The 24606-nt window shown below is 37.1% G+C and overlaps 1 protein-coding gene and 1 long non-coding RNA gene across 2 annotated transcripts in view; one reads left to right on the forward strand and one right to left on the reverse strand.

The window, feature by feature from the left end:
• The window catches only part of ATP10B (ATPase phospholipid transporting 10B (putative)), a 212549-nt gene that overhangs the window by 39277 nt on the left and 148666 nt on the right, over positions 1-24606 (forward strand). The gene's annotated exons all lie outside the window — the stretch shown is intronic.
• Positions 4538-10427, reverse strand: LOC311444295. The gene is made up of 3 exons (XR_014697801.1): positions 10386-10427; positions 8733-8804; positions 4538-5027 (listed from the first exon to the last, which is right to left on the reverse strand). It is a non-coding gene; the product is annotated as an uncharacterized lncRNA (long non-coding RNA).

The raw sequence follows: 24606 nt of genomic DNA on the forward strand, positions 1-24606 counted from the left end.
CAACTGTTTTCATTATAACATAGATACGGGTTTTTTTTGTTTGTTTTGTTTTGTTTTTCTTGAACTGTTTTTTTTTTTTTCCTTAAATTTGTCAGTTTGCTGTTTGTACATTGTACTTGATAGATTTAGAAACCTTGGTGGGTTTAGAAACTTGAAAATATGCTTTTCCTTTCCAATCTTGACCATGCATTTACTTAAATTAGTTGGCTAGACTTACGGTAAAGTATTGAAAATTTGTTTCTATAAAAACGTACATCACCTAGTTATTCTACTTGAAATGAACTGACTGCTTCATATGAAAACTGATGTGAATGTAGAAATACATATTCAGATAGTCTTTCTGGCAAATAAAAATTGATGGGGCTGTTTCCATGGGGAATTTTCCATCTATGTTTAGATGTAGAGCTTAGTGATATGGTTTAGTGAAGGACTGGTTAGTGTTAGGTCAGAGGTTGGACTAGATGATCTTGGAGGTCTCTTCCAACCTAGATGATTCTGTGATTCTGTGTGAAAAATAAAAAAAAAAAAAAGAATAAAAAAAATCAGTGAAACATAAAAATTACTTTTACATCTCTGCAAAATATTTCTAGCTCAAGAAAAGAGACAGGTGAGAATTCTGCCCTTTTTCATTGTTTGTATCCTGATTTGTTTAGATCCCATCTGCACTCTTTTTTGTTCTGTGTAATGAAATTCATGTATCTTTATAAAAATCTAAAAACGCTCTGAGGTATTAACTGAAGTGGCTCTCATTCTACTTTGGCACTGCTTTCATTTAAGCAGAAGTATGTAGTTTTCTTTTTATATTCTCTTCACAATGATAGCCAAATGCTCTGAGAGGATTCTCTATTTTTTTGGGTGGACTTGCCAGTAATGGTGTTTCAGTGATTTACTGGTCTAGCATTGACCTCACTGGATTTCCGCAGACTTCTTCAGCGGTAGCTTGATGGTCATAACTGTGCACTAGAAATAGGGACACAAGTGTTAATTTTATATTTATTTCACAGTGTTGAAAATGGTTGATTATGTAATTAAGAATAAATATGCCCCACTGAAATAAATATCTTATCACTGACATCAGTGGACCAGCTGGAGCTCTACCGAAAATGCTCTGCTAATATTCTGTATAAGGAAGCTTGTTCTGATGCATTCATCTTATCTCAGGCATCATCTAAGTGTAGTATGAGCAAGAAGTTACCTACCCACTTCTTCTGGGCCTCCAGAAAGCTGCTGTCTCTTGTTCTGATTGATTAGGACTTCAAGAAAGTGTTAGCATTACTGCCCTGAATGGAAACAGCCAGAGGAGGAAATACAAACCAGTTGTTTCAGATTGCAGGCTGAAAGGATTTAGGCAAGATTCATGTAAAACTCTAAGCTCTGGTAACCGAAAATAAACCTCTGAACTTTTCACTCATAGCTGCTAAATGTGCTTGTGTACTTGGATATTGAAGACAGCTGCTACGAATGTAAGAGATTGTCTAGGTCCTCTGCATCATTGCTTTCTTCTGTACTCACTTTTTTTTTTTTAATTTTTATTATTATTTTTTTTTTTTATTGCAGAAATAGAAAAACCCTGAAGTGCTTTTCATAAAAGAGGGCTGGTCAAAGCAGATCACAGTTGTAGTACAAATTGTGTTTATTTGATTTCTAAGTACCTTTCATTGTCAACTTTCTTGTACATTCTCACTTCCATCTGGAAGGCTGGGAAGGCAGCTGGCTTCCCAGCAGACACCAACTCTACAATTAGGTAGCTGGCAGGCAGCTATTGCTCTTTGTGGAGACTGTCTGCCTTGTGGACCTCATGGCACTCTTGCCCAGTATAATCCATTTGCACAGGGAACCTGGCTGCAGTTTTTGGCCCTCAGTCAGGGATATAAAGAGTTCAGTTGGCTCTGTAACAGTAACAATACAGTATACAACCAGGCATTAGAAAACATATGGACTCTAATGATTTGAAGCCAGTTTGCTGAGTTATCTGTACTCTTCGTTTACTTTGTAAGGAATATGCTAGGTATTTTGGGGATGTATATCAAAATATCAAACTGTCTCATCTGGATGACACAATAATACTTGTCCTGCTGACTGTAAATCAGAAGCATGCTCAAGAGGCTGTACCTTGTGTACCTTTCTTGTGGGCTGTTTCATGCTGCTGGTGACATCTGAGCAGCATTAATCTTTGAGGCTATTTTTAGCCTGTTCTGTTCTAGGCTGCTTCAGGCCTAGAACATTGCTTTCAGAAAATACTATGAACTTTAGTTATTGCCAATTTTTCCTAACATTAAAAGCCCTTTCAAAGCTTTACTGCATTTTCCTTGCTTCTCTGACTATGATCTGTATTTGTTTGCTAGTTCTGATGTTGTCTTGCCTGCAAGTTAAAGAAATAAAAATTTACTATTCAAAAGTGTGGGAGCATGATTTAGAAAAAAATATATAAATACTAATTTGTGGGAAAACATATGACAGGTAATAAGCTGAAACCAATTTTTAACAGCTGGAGTGAATAGACATGGTATAGTGCAGGGTCTCATGAAAAGCCCCTCAACGTTTCACAGAAATAAGGTGATTTGAGGTTATTTTAGAACTGACTGTTGTGATTCTCATTGCAATTTATAGCTCAGCAGTTTTTTCTTTCTTTTACAGTAAGTAGTTACAGTAAGTAGTTGCGTGAAACTCTGTCCTTTCTTTTTCTTCTTCTGCTTTCTGGTGGTACTAAAGAACTGCCCAGCACTTTTGAAGTCACTACACCCAGATTTGGGAACTTCTTTTACAGGTTGTGTTTCTCCTCTCCTTTAGCAGCATCCATCTCTATGAAACATACTTTAGGGTTTCCAAGCTTCTGCCAGCTATGTTATCTTCAAGACCAAAAACTAAACTGTTATTTCATCAGTGCTAAGGAGCTCCAACGAGAGCATGTACCAGCACATTCAGAGGAAGAAAAGAGAGCGCTGTCTATGCTCCATCACAGTGAGCATTTCCTTAGCTCTAGTGATGAATCATATGGAATCTGCTAAGTAGAATTCTTAGCAGATTAGTAGAAAGTTAAACTTTTTCTTTTCTACTGTATTTGTCATTTCAACTGGGGGGTGGGGGGTGGGGGGGGCGCTCCTTTTGTGCTGTTGTTTTTTTAAATGTGGTTCCATTTTTCCCAGAAGTCCCAAAGATGGCAAAAATCAGTAGCAATTAGGAGTCTCACACTCTGGTCTTCTAGAAAATCTAAACCCAAATTTAGATTTTATTTTTCCATCTTCATTTTCTTGATTCAAACAAGTTTTCTTGATTATGTTCTCTTATATAAGAGAACATAACATCTTGCACACATCAGTTACTGACACCAATTATTTTTATCTTTTGCTTTCTCCAGGAGGCAAACAAACCTTGTTATCTTCATTGAATAGGAAGGAGCTTCAGGCAGGGGGAATCCTGTAAGCACCTCTCTGCATCCTAGGGCTATCCCTTAACCACACAGCTTCTGAGTCATGGACAATGAATTCTGGCCCCATCTTTCAGTGTTGTCTTTAATCACAAACCATTCTTATAACTTTATTTCTCTGTATGAAAAAACTTTTTTTTACCCACTTTACAGTGAGGAGGGGTTGAAAAAGGGAAAATAGATGGTTTCTAGAATAAAATTCAAATCTTTTTAAACACTTACGTGTTGTTATGCCAGCAAACTCACATCCTCTGCAGGCAATATAGCTCCAGACACTTCCTTTTCTTGTTATAATAGAGGACTTCCTGAAAAGTGTTTAGTTTTCAGAGCATCTGATTTGTTTTCTTTTTGCTTCTACAGAACTAATTTACAGGTTGAATATTAAAATAAATGTCATTAAGTCATAGTGAACAAGCTAGTTTTTGTGGTTATTTAATCTCTCCTGAAAACCATGGATCTTAATGCATCAAGAAAACCCTACTCAAATTATTACACACTTGACAATTTTTGCCTCTGCTTCCTGGAACAGAGGTCACTGGCCAGTTTCCAGTGGGTTCCAATCATTTTGTCCAGAATTGGATTCTTCTCCTGTTCACTCAGGAACACCTTAAGGAGATTTGCCACATTCTTCAGGCAGATATGCTGTGTGTGTTTTTGCAAGTGGTGTCTGTCTGTGTTCCAATCACAGTCTTGTTTAACTTTCTGACTGCTGCTACCATCCTCCAGTGTTTGATATTGCATCTGCCTAACAAAAAGAGCACTCCAGGTGTTATTTGGCTTCAGACTTAGTTACAAGATTTTTCTCATCATCCTGTTGCTAATTTGAATATCTTGGCCATATTCCAATGCAAGTAATTACATTCTGTCTAATTTTCCCTGCCATTTCCATTGCAGGTGTTATTTGTCACTACTTCGCAAGAGTGCTGAATGGCACTGCTGTTGAATTTCCAGTGTGTAGCTGGGTACTAGAAAAGAAAATTGCACATGGACTCCAAAAGGACTTTATCTTTCTCCCCGGCATATAGAAATATTTATTAGCAATGTGATTTTCATATTAGTTTTTTAGATATATTACCAGAAACAATTTGGATATTGAGATGTTACATTTTACATCCTTGATTCAGATGTCCAAGACAATCACACAAGCAGTGATGGTAAAAAAAAAAGATTTGCAATACACCAAACAGGTGTTCATTGCAGATTCCAGAGTGTTGTGGCACAGCAGCTCAGCTATTAGCATCAGTCTAGCCATAGCATCAGGGAGCTTAGTGCAGAAAAAAAATGATCCTGCCCAAGATCTGTGCCATACTGTACAGGTCAGGGCCCCACAAAGGCTACTTTGCAATAAGTCTCTTAATGGCTATCCTGAGAATGGTGGTGCATTGCAAGCGAACTTTGTTATACAACCCCATTTGGAGGAGGACAGGGAATCCTGATCTAAGAGACTCGCTTCACTGCAGATACTTGGGATAACTTTCTTAGTAGCTGAGTACATACAGGTCTTTCAGGAGTTCATTTCCATCTCCTAATGAACAAAGCCAGGTGTACTTCACTTCTTTATATATTATGTACATAATGATTTTGAAACACTTCAGGTCACCTGAAATAAAATGCATCATAAAACATTTTTCATTAATAGTAATTTGTTTTTTAAGTCATGTCACCTGACTGTTTTACTGGCCCTTTCATATTTTCTTTTCACAAGTGTTCAAACCACTAAGCAATGTTTCCCCAACCCAACAAAAGATGTCATGGAAATGAAACACTTTTATGTCTGTGTTATATCTTACGATATGATTCTACCTGTCAGTTTAATGTTAATTGCAACATTGCACAATTTAATCTCTATGAGATTATAGAAATTAGGATTATAAAAGTATTATATACTTCACAAAATCAAGAGGTAATTATAGAACCTCTACAGAAAATGTCATTAAGAAGCTAAGATTTTTTAAATATGTCACTAACGCAGAAAAAATCCAATTTGGATTAAACAATTCTGGGGTGTCTACCTTACTATATAGCAACTGTGAAGCAAAGAGTAGTTCAAAAAAAATCTTTGTTTTACACCAATATTACTTGATTAGCTGACACGGAAGTGTTTGTGTGACACAGCAACAATACTATGCATAAGATTTTACCCATTCACTTCAGTAATCATAAGTAAGAGGCATTAAAAATAACACTACACCAATAGGTATCATGAGGAACTGTTGCTCAGATAGTATTTAGAAAAAATATATATAACCAACATAGTTAATAGAAATGTTGCAGAATCCTGTGAAAATTGTTTAAAACTCTGTAAAAGTTGGTCAGAAATTATATTATTTCTGAAACATTGAACATAACATATGAACTCACCACCATTTTTCTAAATTATTATCTAAGAAATCTTTTTTTTTCCCACACACAGTTTACTCCCTCCTTTAAAATACATTTAGTAATAAAGTGCCAATATCTTATCCTAAATACAGAGAAAAAATGTCCAGTACATGAACTGTGATGGTATTTTGTTGTACCTTCTGCCAGAGCCAATATTTCAGAAGGCAATGCAGACTCTGTGGCTTAAAGGCTTAGATGCACAGTCTTGTAGTCCTTGCTTATGTTAAGATGCTTGTTAAAATGCTTGTTATAATATAACTGTTCTGCTTCCCAAGGCGTTAGCTGTTTTGCTAAAATGATATTGCATTACATTGTGTTATGGAATATTTTTAAATAATAAAAGCAATATAATTTTGATAGTCTTTTCTTGGTTATCAGACTACCCTATGGGGTATTTGTAACATGCAAGAGTTGTTGCTCAAGCTCCTTTCCTTCACTGAGATAAACCAGATTGTATAAATTTGAAATTCAATGAAGAACTTGAATGAAATTAAATGTGTGCTTTATTATTTTTCTTCTGTATCTAGGAACCCTTGTGAGAAATGTTTTAATTAAAGAGCTAGTCAGGTCAGCACCTGTCCAAGTGGAACATGGATTTAGTTTCAGATGCATTAGTTAAAACTTCAAAATTTTGGTATTTTTCCCTGATCTGTAAAGAGAAAGGAAAAACAAAGTGTTGAGAGGGGAAAGCAAGGATAAAACATTCTCTCCCATATATCAAACACAGTACTTCAGATATTGCAACAGGTATTCGTTTGTAGTTTTGCTCCTAGACATTTATTTAAATAAAGCATAGCTTGAGAACAGTTAATTTGAGAGCGATGGTACATGGATGGATGTTCTCTTGCATTTGTTGGGTTAGGAGCTCTCACACTTTTCTCTGCCACTTGCATTGCAACTGAAAAGGTGCCACTAAAGCCTCTTTGTTATCCATAGCCTAAGACATATTCATGATTTGTGTGTTTGACACAAGTTTTGTTAAATGGGATTACCACTCACCACATAAAAACAGTAGTTCTACACTAAACATTTTCCTCTGTATAAAACAGAAAAAGCTGAATTCTGCTACGAAGAATCTATCCTGAGATAGCATTGCAGTTCTGACTCAACCCTACGAAACCCAGGGAAGTCAGAAGTACGACTAAAATTAGCATCAGATGCTTCAACCTTTAACTCATGCCAGAATGCAAAGTAAATGCTCTGAAAGCCCTCTTGATGACTTCCAGCCAAGATGCATCAGAGGGTTAACAAAATTTTTTACATATTTGGGCCCTGCTCCAGCAAAGCACTTAGGCATATGCTGAAGTCCTGTAGCAAATGTGAAACATTTTTGATCGTCTGTAGATAACTAGCCATTGTTTCACTGAGAATTTTTATCTTAAATGTTTACTTGCTCAAGGCTGATGAAATAAATACACAGATTAAGAGTGAATACACAAATAAGATATTACTCAAGCTGATTTAATAATATAGTGATTAACAGTGGTAGGTTCCTAACCTGAGCAAGAGTCATAGTAATAGCTTCCCTTCCTCAACACTTGCAAGATTTAGTGGGTGACGTTGGTAGTAACGTGATGGTTGGACCAGATGATATTGGAGGTCTTCCAACCCTTATGATCCTATATGAAAGACATTGTTTGGACATTGCATAAATGATGTGAGGATGTATTGTGTCTGTGTTCTTTTCAGATGACAGCTTTCCTTGTTGGACTGTATTTTCTGCATTGCCTACAATGCACCATGGCACTGCACCGGGGAACTGCAGTGGATTCAGGGTTTGATAGACACTATTTGCAAAACAGATTTGCTAAGTATATCTTGTAGGGGCTAGCAGAATTGATGATCTTCATGTTTTTTGTCAGTGCTCAGCTTAAGGTACTTCCTTTATATAATTAAAGCTAAAGTTATGCTCATGGAAGACTGCAGAGATTGTAAAAAGCAAGGAAAAAAAAAAAAAACACACCACTTTTCTCTAATTTATCATTATATTCTAGTGAAAGTTTTAACTGTATAATCTCCTGTCATAGCATATTTGAAATTTAATTTGCTTTCATAGCAAATTCTTCTTTAAAAATTGTTCTTTAACTGTTCTGGGGCAAACATCACTGTTCCTTTGTGGAACAGGGACAGTTTCCTTTCTTTACAGAGTTGTTATGAAAATTGATAAATTAATGTTTGTAGATAACTTTGAATTCATCAAGAAGAAGCTGTTAGAGAACAGTAAGGAACTGTCATTTTTTGATACTACAGGAAATAAATTCTTGAAGTGCTAGTCTCTGCTTATCTTAGGATAGAATGTCTTTCTTAGGAGAAAATGTGTTGGGTTTTGTCTCCTGAATATTACTTGGGCTAGGGAAATGAGCATATTAATTAAGGCCACATCAAATCAGAAGAGTTATGAGTAATTATCTGGAAATCTTTTTTGTATGCCATAGCTTTCAAAAAGATATATAGCAAATTTTTGAAAATAGAAAATTCTGCTTTCCAGCCCTCTTTTGGTGGTAAGAAAACTCCACTGACTCTCAAGCTGCTTGGCTATTAAAACCATGACCTGTTTTAAAGGTATTTACAGTCCTTAAATACCTTTAAATGACTTTAATGACTTTTAGACTTTTAGGTTCTGTAAACCATCTATAAAAACTATGCAATGTTCTGTGTCTATTACAAAGGATTTGCTTCCTCAGACACAGTACAAACACAGTATTCACGTATGATTAACTAAATTGACTGATCCAAACAGTCAGCCTTACTCACACATAAGCTATGCATAGAAGGCTTTTCAAAATTCAGTCAGCATTTATGTGAATGTATTTATTGAACTCTGACGTGGAGACCACAGCTAAAAATGCTTGTTTAGTTAGTAAAGGAAAATCATTTGAGCATCTTTATGTATATATGTGTGTGTGTGTATTTACATACTTACTTTTTACATGGAATTTATATATAAAATCCTTTTTGTATATGTTCCATAGCAAGTCTTGAACTAATTGCAGATCTGAAAAAGATGAAAACCATTCTGAGTGTTTCAGGTGTACTATAGATTTCCTGCTCACCCTCAGTCATTCATAGATATGAAAGCCGTGGACAAAGTTTTAAACTGCAGCAGAATTAGAAAAAATATCATCTAGCCAGCCTTATTTTGCTAATAAATACCAAGCTCTGTGCCCTTGGTATTGCAATAATATACCTCCCTGAATGTCTCTGGTGAGAAGAAAGATATTTAGAACAGCAGAGCGCCATTTTGTATTGGAGAAAAGGGAGAACTGTAGATGGGAAGAGGGCAATGGTCCAGGTCCTCCTAGGAAGGAGTGGAAAGGGAGCTGAGAGGCAGCAAACGGCAGCTGGAGGGAGCAGAACCACAGCTTACACAAGGAGGAGATGCCTCTTCTGTGGTGGAGTCCTTCAGTAACTCCGCTGGAACAGAATTGCCATTCCTCTAATCCAATTTAATGACAGTAGAAAATGGAGAAATGAAATAGGTGCAGATAAGTCAAATGCACTGATTACATTCCTCAGCTATATGGATCAAATGAAGAAATTAGTTTGTCTTGGAGGCAAATACTTGATCCCACAGTACAGGAGTTTTTCTGTAACACCAGCATCAAAATAAAAACAGAGCCCCCTTAGTGTAGTAATTAGGAGAGAAGAAGGGAGAAGAAAGAGGAGTAAAGTGCTTTTTATTATTATTATTTTATTTTTCTGAATTTTGAGAATCAAACTGATTAGTCTACAGTACAGGTAGCTTTACAAACTGCCAGTGGAACCTAAAACAGTGAAAACTGAAGAGTTTTTATAGAAACCCCAAACTGTCTTCTTATTTAGAAATAATACTACTTTTTCATTATTTTTTTATGCAATACTGTTAAGTCTATAAAATATCATATACTGTTAAGTCTATAAAATATCATTTAATATCAAGGAGTAGGAGCTTGTTTGAGTGTTACAGGATTAACAGGGTGTTGCTGTGTAAAAGTGTAAGTTACTCAAGGCTCTCAGCTAACATTAACAAGTTAATGTGAGGAGGCCAACTGTCACTAAGGTATTTGCTTCCACCTACAAGCTTTGGACTGAAAACTTGAGTATCATATCTGGAGAAAAAAAAAAAAAAAAAAAAAAAAAAAAAAAAGCCTTTGTCTGTGCAACATTCCTGCCAAAACGCACATATTAACTCATCCCTTTCTGACATCTAGGACAGCACAGTCAGCCCTTTTGCTGGGGTTTTAACAAGCCATGCAGTTCATCACCTCCTTTGTCTCTTTACCTGGGGCCAAGTATCCAGAGAGATGAAACTGTAAAGAGACTTCTGAGCTTATTTGCAGGATAATGGGGAATTCCAGCAGTGGCCTTTTTTATAGTCATAAGCATGGACTTCAGTCCGTTTAGCAGCCTTGATCTATTAGCTACCAAACAAAGCAAGAAAAGAAGTTAAAGATATCAAACTTCCTACCTCCTCCCTTCACAGACACCATACACCACTAGTTTATAAACAAAGGGCATTTGCAAAGTATCCACAGCCTCATCTTTAGCCCAACAGTTACTTCTGAACCTCTCAGCAGAACACAAGATCTCCTCTTACCTCTGAACAGACAGTGAAGCCCTCTCCAATCCCACTTTCTTCCTGGATTCCAATAGTCAACAAATCGGGGGGGAAAAAAAAAAAAGCTCTGAATCTAGCTCACCTGCCCTTGCTAATTGCAGGTCAAGGTTTCCTCTCCAAGCAGAATCTTTCATTTCCAAGCTCATTCTCCAAGGAGGTAAGAAATTTCTTTTGTTCCAGTCTTACTTCTGTTTGTCCTAATATTTAACTATGAAAGTGCCAGCACATCAGACTGTGAAATATACGGATCATTTCATGTCCAGAAAAGGGCTTCTTTTCCTTCCAGGCTGCTCTAGTTGTTCCACTTAGAACCAGAAAGTTTATCAAGGGGCTTTACTTTGCATTTTACAAAGTGTCCTGGACTTACTTTCCGTGCAACTCAGTGTAGCTGCTTAATTAACTGTTTCCAAAACCCAAGAAACCATAAATCTTTACCCCATCGGGGACTGCATAGATGAATTTTCTCAGTGGTGAAAGGCAAACAAGATAGTGTGTCACAGCAGCTTCTTTCTATATGGACAGATATTCCACCTTGCTATTAATAGCGATGCTTTGTTGGAACTTGTTATACAAGTTATACAGATTCCTTTAAAAAAGGGAAAGGGTGCTTTCATCAAAAAAGTTTAATTATTTGTTAAAGCAAATCTAACATTACTTAAAATAGAAGATTTTTACAGATCAGAGTATGTGAGAGCTTCCCTCATTCAAGGATATTGTTACCTGAGAACATGACCCAACCAGCAGGTCTGGATTTAACTCAGCTTATGAAAGCGTCTCTTTAACTTCAAATTTTAAAATTGGTTGTAGTAGTGTGTGCATGTACATATGTTCATATACTAATTTATACATATATTAGTATACATAAAACTTATGTGTACATATTTTTGTATTTATATTTTTGTATTTATATTTATATTTTATATATTTATATATTTTATATATTCATATATTTACATATATGTATATGCACATATATTAATAAAAGGATTAAAAGATTTTTAACAATTCCTCCCCAGGCATATAAGCATTTGGACTGATGGCACAAAATAAGTATTCTTTTTAAAAAAAAAAAAAAAAAAAAAAGTTTATATTAAAGTTCAAATAAAGTACAGCACTAAGATGATATTGCAAATTTTTTTTTACTTTTTTTTTGTTTATTTTTAATTATTCCTGGAAACCTGCAATTGTTTGTAGGAAAGCAGGAAGATTTATTTGGTTGGGTGTATTTTTGTTTGTTTGTGTTTTGCATGGTGGTGGTTTTTTTCATAACTTCCTAAATATATTCTCTGGTGAAATTAAACTATTTAAAAGATGAAATAAAATAAAGATATTATTAGTCTGACACATTTTTGTATTAAAAATAACCCAACGTATTCCAACTAAAATTCTGCATTATTTCAGACTTCTCCATTTTTTAAGTGTCCATAGTCCAATTTTAACATACTCTTGTAATTTAAAAATAAATAAATCATCAAAACTTAAACAATGCTTGCTATTTTTGTATCTCCAACTGACATTGTTGTTCAAATAATGAAAACACAGGGCTGTGACAATTCCGCCGTAATAAAATTGTTTCCCTGACCGTATAGCTCTCACTGTTTTGGGACCACCCGTTTGCATTGTACTTTCAGATAGAAATCAATATCTTAAAGGATTTAACAGAAAGAAATCAAGTAAAGAGATGGATATGTAAGTGCTTCATGACAAGGATTAAGGCTGTACTGAGTTCTGTTCTTATATAGGGTTCATATTAAAAAAATATATATATGTATAATGGATTCAACTGTATTCAACTGGCTGCTTTCTGCATCGTATTCTGAGCTGTTTCAAATGCCTCTTCTGATCAGAACTGGGTTGTTGTCAGAGGACTAAGCCTGTGTTTGTAACTGGTAAATGAATATCTCAATAGGAAAAGAATTTCAGGAAGAAATACTGATAGAAGTGAAGCTACACTTTTCTATGACCTCTTATTTTGTAGGATCATTCTTATTGTTCTTTTTGAATGCACTTTTAAATGCAGTGAGAAGAAACAACAGAGGAAATAATTGTGGTAGCAATATAACACGGCAATGGTCACAAGCCTGAAGTCTTAGGTCAATTTTAGAAAGTTGACTGCATGATACTAAAGTGGAAGGGACTGAGGGAAATCTGATGCTGATTCTTATCAACAAACACCTGGTATTGAGTGTTCTGTGCTTCAGGACAAGGCCAGGAGATGGACCACTTTTCTCCTTCAGTTTGCCCATTGGATGATTTACACTGATACATAACTGTACTTTGTGGTGTTTCAGGCAATTACTTGTGGAAAAATGACAGGAAAATTGTGATCAGTGGATTCACAAGAAGTACATATTTTCCTGGTAGGTAAACGTTGGAACCTAATAAGACTGATGCAATAGACCGTATGTCCCAATGGTAGGTGTACTGAGAAGCATAAGTGCCTACTACAGAAACGTTATTATTAATGGTACAGCACTGTAAGTCTACTTGGCATAATGTACTAGGGGGACTGTGCCAATGAAAAGCAGAATCTCTGCTGCTTAGATATATGGAGAAATATAACAAGTCTAGACTCAGCACACGTCAAAGCACGCTGCCTGGCTTGAGGTTCTCCCAGTTTACAGGGTTCTCTAACAATAACTGAGCTTAATGACTTTCAGGATCATTAAGAAATTGTCGTGCAAAGTAAGAAAAAAAATGCAATGTATTCTTTTTTATGGTGGAAATTATTTCTCTCAAGTTTTCTTTTGTAGATTTTTACATCTCAGCATGATGTTTTCATAAACCTGGTCCTTAATGTCTCTTACAATGACGTAGAAGGGTAGTGCTGTTGACCACAGCCATATCTCACTGCTAGCCACAAGTCTGAATGCTTTCCATTCTCAATCTCAAAAAGTCTGAGGCTCTTTTTAAATAATCTTGATTTCAGGCAACTCTGGAAATGATGGGAAAAAAAAATCTTTCATCTTTAGGGCATGCATAAATGCTGTCTGCTCTGAAGAGCATTATACCCACAAAAACAATGATCACAGATTTCTCCCCAAAGTAGATGAGTAAGTACCCCACCTTACAGTGCAGCATAAGAAGCTGTCCAACTTTCCAGTTCTGTGGTAGGCCTAAAACTGGAGTATACACACTTCTAGTTACTGTAGCTTTATTGAAATCTCTGCAGCTTGCCATCTTTAGAAAGTTTTTTCAGGGTGGCTTCATATGTATGAGTTCTGAATTAAATGTATAGTACTTTTGCCTCTCAATGTTGGCAGTCTGCCTCTCTACGGTCTTACAGCTTCTTTCAGTGATGCTAGTGTTTATCTCCAAGGGGAGCTTTTGCGTATCTTGTCATTAAACAATTAGCTGATTAATGCTTAGAAATTATTTTGTAGAAGCTTTCTTTAGATTTCTCCAACTAGTATTTATTAGATGGTAAATAATCTGGTTTGGCTTTTTTTCTCCCCCTCCAGGGACAGGTAAGATTCATGAATTTCATTTTTGTCATCCAAAGTACATTTATATGCATTTCAGGACACATCTAGCATTCAGCTTGCTGGTATTAACTCTGCATTTTGAATTCAATTGGATTTGAATAAATGGATTAAGATGTAAAAACCCTTACCTGAAAATCTGCTTAAGGCTGAGGACTGAAGATCCCTGATTCTGCCGGTTATATCTGGCATACTTGCTTGCCTTTAGCATTTCCACTATTAAAGATGAAAATCTTACAGGTGAGAGCAGAGGCAATTCACTCACTATTCATAGATTAGAAGCTTGATATTTAAAATGCAGCTTTATAAGTTGTAACCTGAAAAATGGTTACAAAAAGTATGCCCTATAGATGGGCTTCCAGGCCTATAAGCAATTACCTGTACACTGAACCACTTCTGATAACAAAAATTATTTTCAGTAAGTAGTGAGGTACACGGAACACATCTCATCTTGGCTACGTGGCACAGGTTGTAGTAACTAAGTAACTTTTTAATAAATCCAAATTATCAAATAACAAACAGAAATATAATTTAGTCTGTTTCAAAAGTGTCTTTATTGATGCATACCATTACATGACATAATTTACTGATTTTTTCTTCAGTTATTACCTTAGAGAAATAATAAAGAAGAAAAAAAGAAAAAAGAAATACAGTGGGGCAAAGACATTCAGCTGAGAGTAAATAGAAGTAATGACAGCTACTTTTTGTTTCAATGTTATAGGAAGAAGTTGATTTTCCAACTGAAAACTGAGAGTACGCATAAATACATAGTACAGGAAAGATTTTTATGCAGTAGAAGCAACATGAAAATGGAAGGAAGATGATATAGCTTGCAGATGTTATAGCTTATAAATACCATCACCTAGCATTTAAGACATTGCTTTTTGTTTAGTGCATTTTTATTACTCCATATAATTCTGAAAAGGAGAATACAACATTGCTGCTTACATAGGTAAACTTGCTTCTTTCCAAGTAACCTGTTTTAGAAATACTCATTAGGTGTCAATAGTCACCTGAGTATGAAAATGTTCATGAGCAGTGAAACAGTATATGCACAAGCACAAGAATAATTGGCTGTATTTTGAAGACAGAACTAGGAGGTTTTAATGTGATATATTTCATAATACTTGCAATTGAGAAATGATACCTTTCAGCAAAAGAAAATGTCAGAAATCTTGATTTTAATTGAGCAATGAAGTAAGGTACTTTCCATTGCAATGGCTAAGCAAGAAATTGTACCTTGATATTTTCATCTTCAGCAATCTGTACAGTCTGCTGAAGTAGTAATCAGTATCTCTGAAATACAGCTGAAGTAATTACTTCTTTCAGTGGTTCCAAGAATATACTTATACTATTTATTAGTAGGTATTTTACCTTTTCTGTAAATTAGTTAAAGGATATTTAAAGCTAGGTTTCCAGAAGAAGTGGTAAGTTTTCTTTCTGTCACAGATCCTTGGGCTTTTAAATTATGGGATAAGTAGGTGATCAAGAGCGTTTTCTGACAAAAAGGGGAAAATAGCTGAGCAACATTGGGGAGCCTGATTAAGAGTTTTTAATTACATCTTAAAGACAAAGTTCCTGTTTGTGTTTCAGTATTTATGCACATTCCTTTATTCTTCCATATTTGAACACAGGGATTTTTTCTTGATAAGCTTACTACTTGATATGCACATTATTTTCTTTCAAGGCTAAAACCTTTTGGATGCTGACAGTATAGTGGTAGCTGATTGGACTTGACAGAATGGAAATGGACCCATTGCCCGACTTCCTTTCTGAACAGGGGTTTGATATTCACACTCACTTCCCCACGTTCAGACATTCCTAGTAGGATGTGCATCTCTTCAATACTATAGTCATCATTTTGTTTCATTTCATGCTGACAACTAGTTTCTGTTCAGTGTAAGTCTGATCATTTCTCAGCTGGGAGTTCGTTATGATACCTTAAATAGACATTCAATATGTTCCTTTAATCACTTGTTTCTCACAGCTGATCTGGCTCAGAGCAGTCTCCTGTTTGTCTTGCACGTGGAGACCCTACTGGAATTAAACTTCCCATGTGACTCATTTTCTTTATGCTCTGTTCTCAGTGGTAACTTTCCCCTTAATTTTAACATAGTGATTAGATATAGGATCATGGGGTGCATTTGTACACAAATGAGCACAAGTGTACAATTTCTGCTGCTTTCAGTGTGAATCCAAACAGCACAAACCACTTGCCTTTGACATGCATTACAGTGTCTCTGAATTTGGTGCCACGATTCCAGTCTCCAAATTGTTTTAGCCACCAGTTGAAACTTACCATTGAAACTGCTTCACAAACAGTGTTGTATGTATTAGCAGCACCAAGCTATACTCATCACAAATCGCCTTTCACCTTTTGTTTAGGTCAGTGCTTGTTGTCAGGTAGCATTTTGCCTTAATGCCCAATGGTAGCCTTTGTGGTTTTGCAGTGTCTAAGACAAAACACTGCAAAGTGTCTGTCACCGTGAATCTGTGATTCACCCTTGGCAAGAACCTATAAAGATTGCCAGTGATGACAATGACACTTTGAGCAGAAACCAGAGAAGAGATTTTACTGGGAAATTGTGATTATGCTTCTAATAAGATAACAATAATGAATTATACTGTAGCAGGCCTGGTGGTTTGTGTGCGATCTTAAGGCATTCTTGCAGTCCCCCCATCTGAGGTCCTCCCATAAGAAAAGTAGAAATACATAATTTAAGGACTAGATTTCAGGTTTATTTGTTTTGTATCTGTGGAGACAAAGTAGTGTAGAAATATCTGATGTATCTCTGATTCTAGAAATGGCCTAGCCAGTGAGTCAGGGACATTAGTGCAAGTTAGTTTATTGAGAACTTACCTTAAATGTGTGGCAAACCAAGACTATTATGTTCACGTCTCATTTACCCTGTCTGTGTAAGTAATGGAAAAGATTATCCAGAAAAGAAGAGGAATCTTTCCTGTAGGAGTCCTCCTGGCTAAAGTCAAGTATATTAAAAAAAAAAAAAAAAAAGTATACAAGACATAAAATAAGATTGTGGTTAGACAATATTAAAAAATAAAATAAAAATCTGTTTTGGGAACCTTTCACCTGGAACCAAAAACATTATAGCCTACTGACAACACACTAGTCATGAATGGTTCCGGTCATTCAGACTCATTCAGAAAATGTGATGGGTTTATTATATACTGGATAGTTATGTCAGATTTTGATTATTCTCTGCCATGAGCATAAAGTCTCCATTGAGTAATCTGTTAATTTTATAGAAATTACTCCCTTAGTTTCTCTAAATTTTTACAGACTAGTCTTTCTGTTTTTCTTAAGTTCTTTAGATAGAATGATGTGGAAAGGATACAACTATCTGTAAAACACATTGTAGGTTGGGCCTCTACGATATTTGGGCCTCTAAGATATTCATTTTGGTGATGTTCTGTTAAATTCCTTAACTCCAAATTTCCGTAGTGGCTCACTGGAATGGTTTCAAACTTAAGGTTGTATGGAAACAAAAGGGATGCCTAACAATTTTAGAGGGATAAACTTCTCCAGGCTTGTTTCACATGAGAATTTTGTACTTTTGTTATATATGGAGTGGTAATTCGTGTTGAGAAAATGGTTGATATTAATAAAGAAGGGGGAGATGTGGGAGTGTGGCCATGGGGGTCGGAAAGCCCCGTGGTTGAGATAACATTAGACTCTTAACAATAAGGCCATCAGGAATATAAAAGAGTTTACAGGGAACAACGAAGGGTGATTCAGGAGACTCCATGCAGTCTTGGGTTTCTTGTTCTCCAGCTGTTAAGGCATGGAAGTTTTTGTGTGTTTGCTATTGTTGTTATAAGCAAAGTTGTTTGACCAATGAAAAGTTGTTTTGAAAAGAACTGCTATGGGGTGAAGGGTATAAGAGGGGAGCCTGTCCTCAGGTTAAAAAAGAATCACAGAATCACAGAATTTTCTAGGTTGGAAGAGACCTCAAGGTCATCGAGTCCAACCTCTGACCTAACGCTAACAGTCCCCACTAAACCATTTCCCTAAGCTCTACATCTAAACGTCTTTTAAAGACCTCCAGGGATGGTGACTCCACCACTTCCCTGGGCAGCCTGTTCCAGTGCCTCACAACCCTTTCAGTGAAGAAGTTCTCCCTAACATCTAACCTAAAACTCCCCTGGCTCAACTTAAGCCCATTCCCCCTCGTCCTGTCACCAGGCACGTGGGAGAACAGGCCAACCCCCACCTTGCTACAGCCTCCCTTGAGGTACCTATAGAGGGCGATAAGGTCGCCCCTGAGCCTCCTTTTCTCCAGGCTGAACAAGCCCAGCTCCCTCAGCCGCCCCTCGTAGGACTTGTTCTCCAGACCCCTCACCAGCTTTGTTGCCCTTCTCTGCACCCGCTCAAGCACCTTGATGTCCTTCTTGTAGCGAGGGGCCCAAAACTGAACACAGTACTCGAGGTGCGGCCTCACCAGAGCTGAGTACAGGGGGACGATCACCTCCTTAGCCCTGCTGGTCACACCGTTCCTGATACAAGCCAGGATGCCGTTGGCCTTCTTGGCCACCTGAGCACACTGCTGGCTCATATTCAGCCGACTATCCACCATCACTCCCAGGTCCTCCTCTGCCTGGCAGCTCTCCAACCATTCCTCTCCCAGCCTGTAGCTCTGCTTGGGGTTGTTGCGCCCCAGGTGCAGGACCCGGCACTTGGCCTTGTTGAACTTCATGCAGTTGACCTCAGCCCATCGGTGCAGCCTATCCAGATCCTCCTGCAGAGCTTTCCTACCCTCAAGCAGATCGACACACGCACCTAACTTGGTGTCATGTGCGAACTTACTGAGGGTGCACTCGATGCCCTCGTCCAGATCATCGATGAAGATATTAAAGAGGACCGGCCCCAGCACCGAGCCCTGGGGGACGCCACTAGTGACTGGCCTCCAACTGGACTTGGCTCCATTCACCACGACTCTTTGGGCCCGGCTATCCAGCCAGTTTCTAACCCAACGAAGCGTGCGCCAGTCCAAGCCAAGAGCAGCCAGTTTCTTGAGGAGAATGCTGTGGGAGACGGTGTCAAAAGCCTTGCTGAAGTCGAGGTAGACCACATCCACAGCCTTTCCCTCATCCACCCAGCGCGTCACTCTGTCATAGAAGGAGATCAGAAGAAGCAACACGATGTGATGTAGTTATGTCATCAATAAAGAAGGAATGAAAAGGAACAGGCTAGTGGAACAGAGACCAGGACAGGAACAGGCACATTGATTGCCTCATGAAGATAGATTCGGCCAAAACTCAGCAAACCGCTCAGAGAAGCTCATACAGAAAGTCACTGGAAATAGGCGCACCAGAGCTGGGAAGAAGCTGGTAAGCAGTTGTGCATTATGGGGAATCATACATCCTTAGAAACGAAGACTGTCCTGCTAACATTACAGCTTATTCTCCTTATTAACAATCCGACAGTTTATGAGCCTGAAATATGGGACCAAATTGAGGTCAAGGTGTGGGACTCTGCAACTAAAAACGACGAGGTTGTGGTGGGATTGCTTGGCACCTGGCGAGCAGTCTCTGAGGCCTTAAAGAGCCGTGTGGGACCACAGTCAAACGTGTGGTTTACCAGACAGTGAGGGAGCTGCGGGCTCCTTTACTGATCTGACTGCTATGCCATGGGCCCCTCTGCTGCTACAGCCATCGAAGTCTTTTGGTGCTACGCCCCCTGTTGACCTGAACCCTATTGGCCTTGAAAAGGAGATGGATATGCTTTTCCTTGATTTGGCAAGAACGAGATACATAAGGCCTGAAGACTGAGTTGCTTGACAACTTAAAGTGAGACATATTGTTCAAAAGGAATGGAAAATGGAGACTGTTAAGTCATGGAACCTAAAGGATTGTTTGTTACCTTTTCTTATTGTACATACGTATAGGCGTACTCGAGTTTAGTAAGTTATGGAACTTAAAGGATTGTTACCTTTCCTGATTGTACGTATGTATAGACATACTCAGTTTTAGTATGTAAAAGCGAAGTTCTATATGTTTACAATGTTTGATGTTCGTGTGTGTGTGTTGGTGGAGCGTAGACTCCCCGCACACCCAGCGCTGTTTATTTGCCTTTTATACCTTTTATAAATATTCTTTTATGAATATTACTAAATTCAGGTTGAGTTGAGACTTCATTTATTACACTTTTATTTTTCAATGGCTGTAATTGATTTTTGGAAGATTTTTTTTTTTGGGGGGGGGGCAGGAGGGAAGCACCTTCTATAACAATAAACTATGTCTATGTAATTTCCATGGGGATTAAGTTCTCTGAAGCTCTCCACTGTGTATATAAAAAAAGTGGTTTTCAATAATGCCCACCTAAGTCAGGTTGAAATAGTCTTATTTTCATCAGTGGGCCCTGTAGGCCAAATTCAGTTCTGGTGCACTTCTAGTGAAAAGAGCATTTACTCTTGGGAAAAATATGGCCAGAATTAATTGACCTTAAAATGATTTCTAGAAAATAGCATATTCCCTTCACTATCTGCCTAAAAACAGATAAGCTTTAAATGACTCTATCTTTAAGATCAGTCCTTTATCTCATCCATTCATGCTCTAAGTAGTCAATGTATACGATAAATTGAGTAATAGTTCCTGGTTTTAATCTAATTGAAATATTCATCTTTCATGTTCTTTAAATATAGAAATCTTCTCTCAATATTTATTTTGGTTAGTTGTTATTGTGTTTCTGATGCATTATTTCATGGATGAATGATTTATTCTGGCTTACTTTGGTGCCTACATTTATATCAATATGTTTGTTATATAAACAGTCAGGTCTCTTTGACTGTGAAGGCTTTGTTGTCAGCAACTCACTAGTGTGAGAGAGATCCAATTTGTTTCCATCCCAGATGAAGCCACAGCCAAACTGCAATTTGTCTTGCTCTGTGTACACACTGCATAGGTACAGAAGTGACAACATCAATGGACTATACAGGGGCTAAGCTACAAACATTAATAGGCAAACCTTTTTACAAAGTGCTTAGACTCTACCTTCTGTATTCCCAGGGATGGATGGCCAGTATAGCTTTCCTGTCTGCTTGACCCCTGCAATGCCCACAATCTGTATGACTTCAGGAGGGAACATTTGCAACAATGATTTTGTCCAACCTGAATTAAATAGCTGAGGCATGTTTATATTGAGAACTGATTTTATAGATCTTATTTGCCTGATTTTAAGTGATTAGATGAAAAAACAAACAAACAAACAAACAAAAAAATTGAGAAGAAAAGGACAAAATAATTGAAAGCAAATTTGAAAGAAAATAATTGAAAGACAGTCAAGTATATTCTAATTAATTTTTTAACTTATCTGGTAAAAAAGATTTCTGTGAGTCTTAGCACTGACACATTAAATGGATAGGTTTATTGTTACAAAGGAAAAAATCTATTAAAAATTATTTATATTTCTATTATTTCTATTTCTATATTAATACTAGTGATTAGCAGGGAAAAAATGCTGAGGCAACATGGGAGTGCTGAAATATCAAATTCAGGTACTCAGTGTGGATTCCAGTTTGGGGAAATGAATTTTTGAGTCACGCTTTCAAAACAAATATTTTTGCTTCTTTCTCTAAATTTTAGTGTGTGGCTCAAGCTTTCAAATTCACAGACTAACATGTTTATTCCAATGTAATTTAACTGCTTTGTGATGGAAAAATCAAAGATTGTGAGTTGCGTTCATATGAGAGAGATCCTTCCAAACAATGTCATGCTTAGCAGTTACGGCTTCATGCTGAGCCACTCCAAAAAGTTAGAATCCAGTTCTTCCAAACTGTTAATGTTTATGGGGTATATTGTCTTCAGGGAGAACTTGCCTTGATTATAGGACCTCACACACACAATTCAGGATTATTGCTTTTTAAACACCACTCCTTACTCCACGCTCATTCAACAGCCCTGTTCAGAGGCTACATGTCATCATAAACACACATATAGTATGGTGCATTTACTCTGACAGGGCTCTTGCCTCTCTTCTTGTCTGTCAGTATGTGGTGGTTTTACCGTGCTAGGCAGCTAAACACCACAGCCACTCTCTCACTCCCCATCCTTAGATGAGGAGGGGGAGAAGTAAAGAACAACTCATGGGTTGAGATAAGGATAATTTAATTAAAGGAAAAGAAATACTATAATAATTATTAAGGAAAGATTATTATTAACTAAACAATTTAACTAAAGGGGAGAAAAAAAGGAAAGGGGAAAAGTGAGGGGGAAAGGGAAATAAATAAATAAATAAATGAATAAATGAATGAATGAATGAATGAATAAATGCCATGTGGAAGTGCAGAGGATAGAAATTACTCTGCTTCCCACAAATGAGCGATAACATGTCCTTGAAGCAGGGCCTCAATGCACATAGCCGGTATTCTGGAGGAGGACCAAGATTTTCATAATGAGAGCCCACCCCTCCTCTCTTCTTCCTTTTTCCACCTTTTATTGCTGAGTGTGACATCAGATGGTATGGAATATCCCTTTGGTGGGTTTAGGTCAGCTGCCCTGGTGATGTTTCTTTTCTCACTTTTTTTTGCCCACTCCCTAGGAGGGTTAGAGAGAGTCCTGATGCTGTGCCAGCACTGCTCAGCAACAGACACAATACAGGTGTGATACCACTACTGTTCTAGCTACAAGTGTCTGCACAGCACTGTATGGGCTGAAAGTTAACATCCCAGCCAGATCCAGTACAGTCCCTAGCTCTGGTTTCCTCCCATGCCTCTTTTCACTCATCCTCTGATAATGTCCACATTTTCTGAGGTATAAGGATTTTTCTTCTGTTTGGGAGGTCTTCAAAGCGGTCATGACTAAAAGACGAAAACCTGGGTCGCTGGACTCTTTCCAAAACTGTGCTTAACTGAATGGAAAAACATGAGTAGTGTTCTAAATAAGTCATTTATTCACTCTTATTCTTTTTCATCTTTCTCTTTATGGACATCACTTTTTTTTTTTTTTTTTTTTTTTTTTTTTTTTTACATTACAGGGAATATAAAAAAAAATTAAGCTCTATTTGAGCTCTTTGTACAAAGAAACTCACAGCGGCACTGAATAGTAAACTGCTTCCTCTCCAGATTTTAACATACGATGTTTCTTAGTTTGATCTATATTAATATGATATTTAGGTAGAATAGAGGTAGTTGAATGAAAATAGTTCTTGGATTGAGGAAAATATGAGTTACATTTGCTGCCACCAATGATATGTTTCACAGAGAAAACCTTGTTTTAAAAATATTGAATGGAAAGACATTTACCCTCTGCTGCTTTGGGCACAAATTATTTTATATCAAACAAGACATTCTTGGAATGTCCTGGAGAATTGTTTCTCAGAACAAATTATTCTTTGTGCTCTTCTACGTTTGCAGAATAGAAAAATGGTGTTTACTCTGACAGAGTTGGCAAGTCAGTTAGAGGGATGATGAAGTCTCCTTAGCAGCCTTCAGTGTAAATTGGTGCAAATTGCCTCCTTGAAGGAGGCATGGCAGTTATTTCAATAGAAGTGGGAAGCTAAATGAAGCCCAACAACTAGACTATATTTATGCAATGATTTAAATTGGCTTATTGACAAAAGGCTGTATTTGTAGTTATTGCAGTTGGTGTTACAAAAAAGCATATGCTTACTTTTGTGCATATCAAAGCTCATTAAAATCCAAAAAGATGAATTGAGCAGGAAACTATAAAGTCCCCTTAGAGAGTTTCCAAATTTCAGGAAGATTCAGAGCTGAGCTTTATCCAAGACAACTTGATAATTTTTTTTTCAGTTTTTGTGCTTACAAATAAAATTGGTAATAATTTGACCCTAAGTTTATCTGAAGGTAAAATGTCTCTAAAGAAGATCTGAAAGTTCAGATCTTTGGCTTCCATTTCCACTTTTCTCTCATCAGTGACTTGGCTGTCACTTTCTTTTTGAGTCTCAGTTTTATTCTGCCATCAAACTCCTGGTAATTGTCTATATGCAGTTTGTTGTGTAGACTGAACTATATTATACTGTTACAGAGTAGCACACCAGTTTTGATTTTGACCGGTGGGTATCAAAATTACAGTCTGACTTGGACCCCTGTATGATCAAGTATACAAATATGGCCTATTTTAATGTTTATGATGGTGTTGAGGTTTTCCTCCTGTATTATTCTCTGGCAGCACAATGATATGATACACACTTCTCAGGCTCATTGAGCTATATTTGGGAGGCGGTGCTTAAAGTTGCATGACAAGTTGTCTTGTAACAAAATTTTCATTACGAGGGTATAAGAGTTCTTTCTGTATATGTAGCTGTGTCTTACATTGATTTGGGCTTAACCTTTCTGATAATAAGGTCCTCAATTTCTAATATCTGTTTAGAGTCTGCAGTTCATTATGTTCATCTGAAATTGTTTCCTGCGTTATTGCTGAATCTGCCACTGATATTAAATCCTTAAAATTAAAAATCTGAAGAATTTCAGCCAAAATTAAAAGTAGGTTTCTTTTAAACAATTCAGAGATATATAGAGCAGATCATAACACTGAATGGTTTTAACATTTTTTGTTTGTTTGTTTGTTTGTTTTTTGCTCTTTGGGGAGAGAGATTTTTTTGCTCTTTGGGGAGAGAGATTGAGATTTTCCTCAATCCAAGAACTATTTTCATTCAACATGCTTTGGGGAGAGGTGTTTTGTATTCCAAATACCTTTTGCCAAAGTTAAGTTTTCTGAGTGCATACTAGCAAGCAACTTAA

This window comes from Aythya ferina (assembly GCF_964211825.1).
Source record: "Aythya ferina genome assembly, chromosome: 14".
NCBI lineage: Eukaryota > Metazoa > Chordata > Aves > Anseriformes > Anatidae > Aythya > Aythya ferina.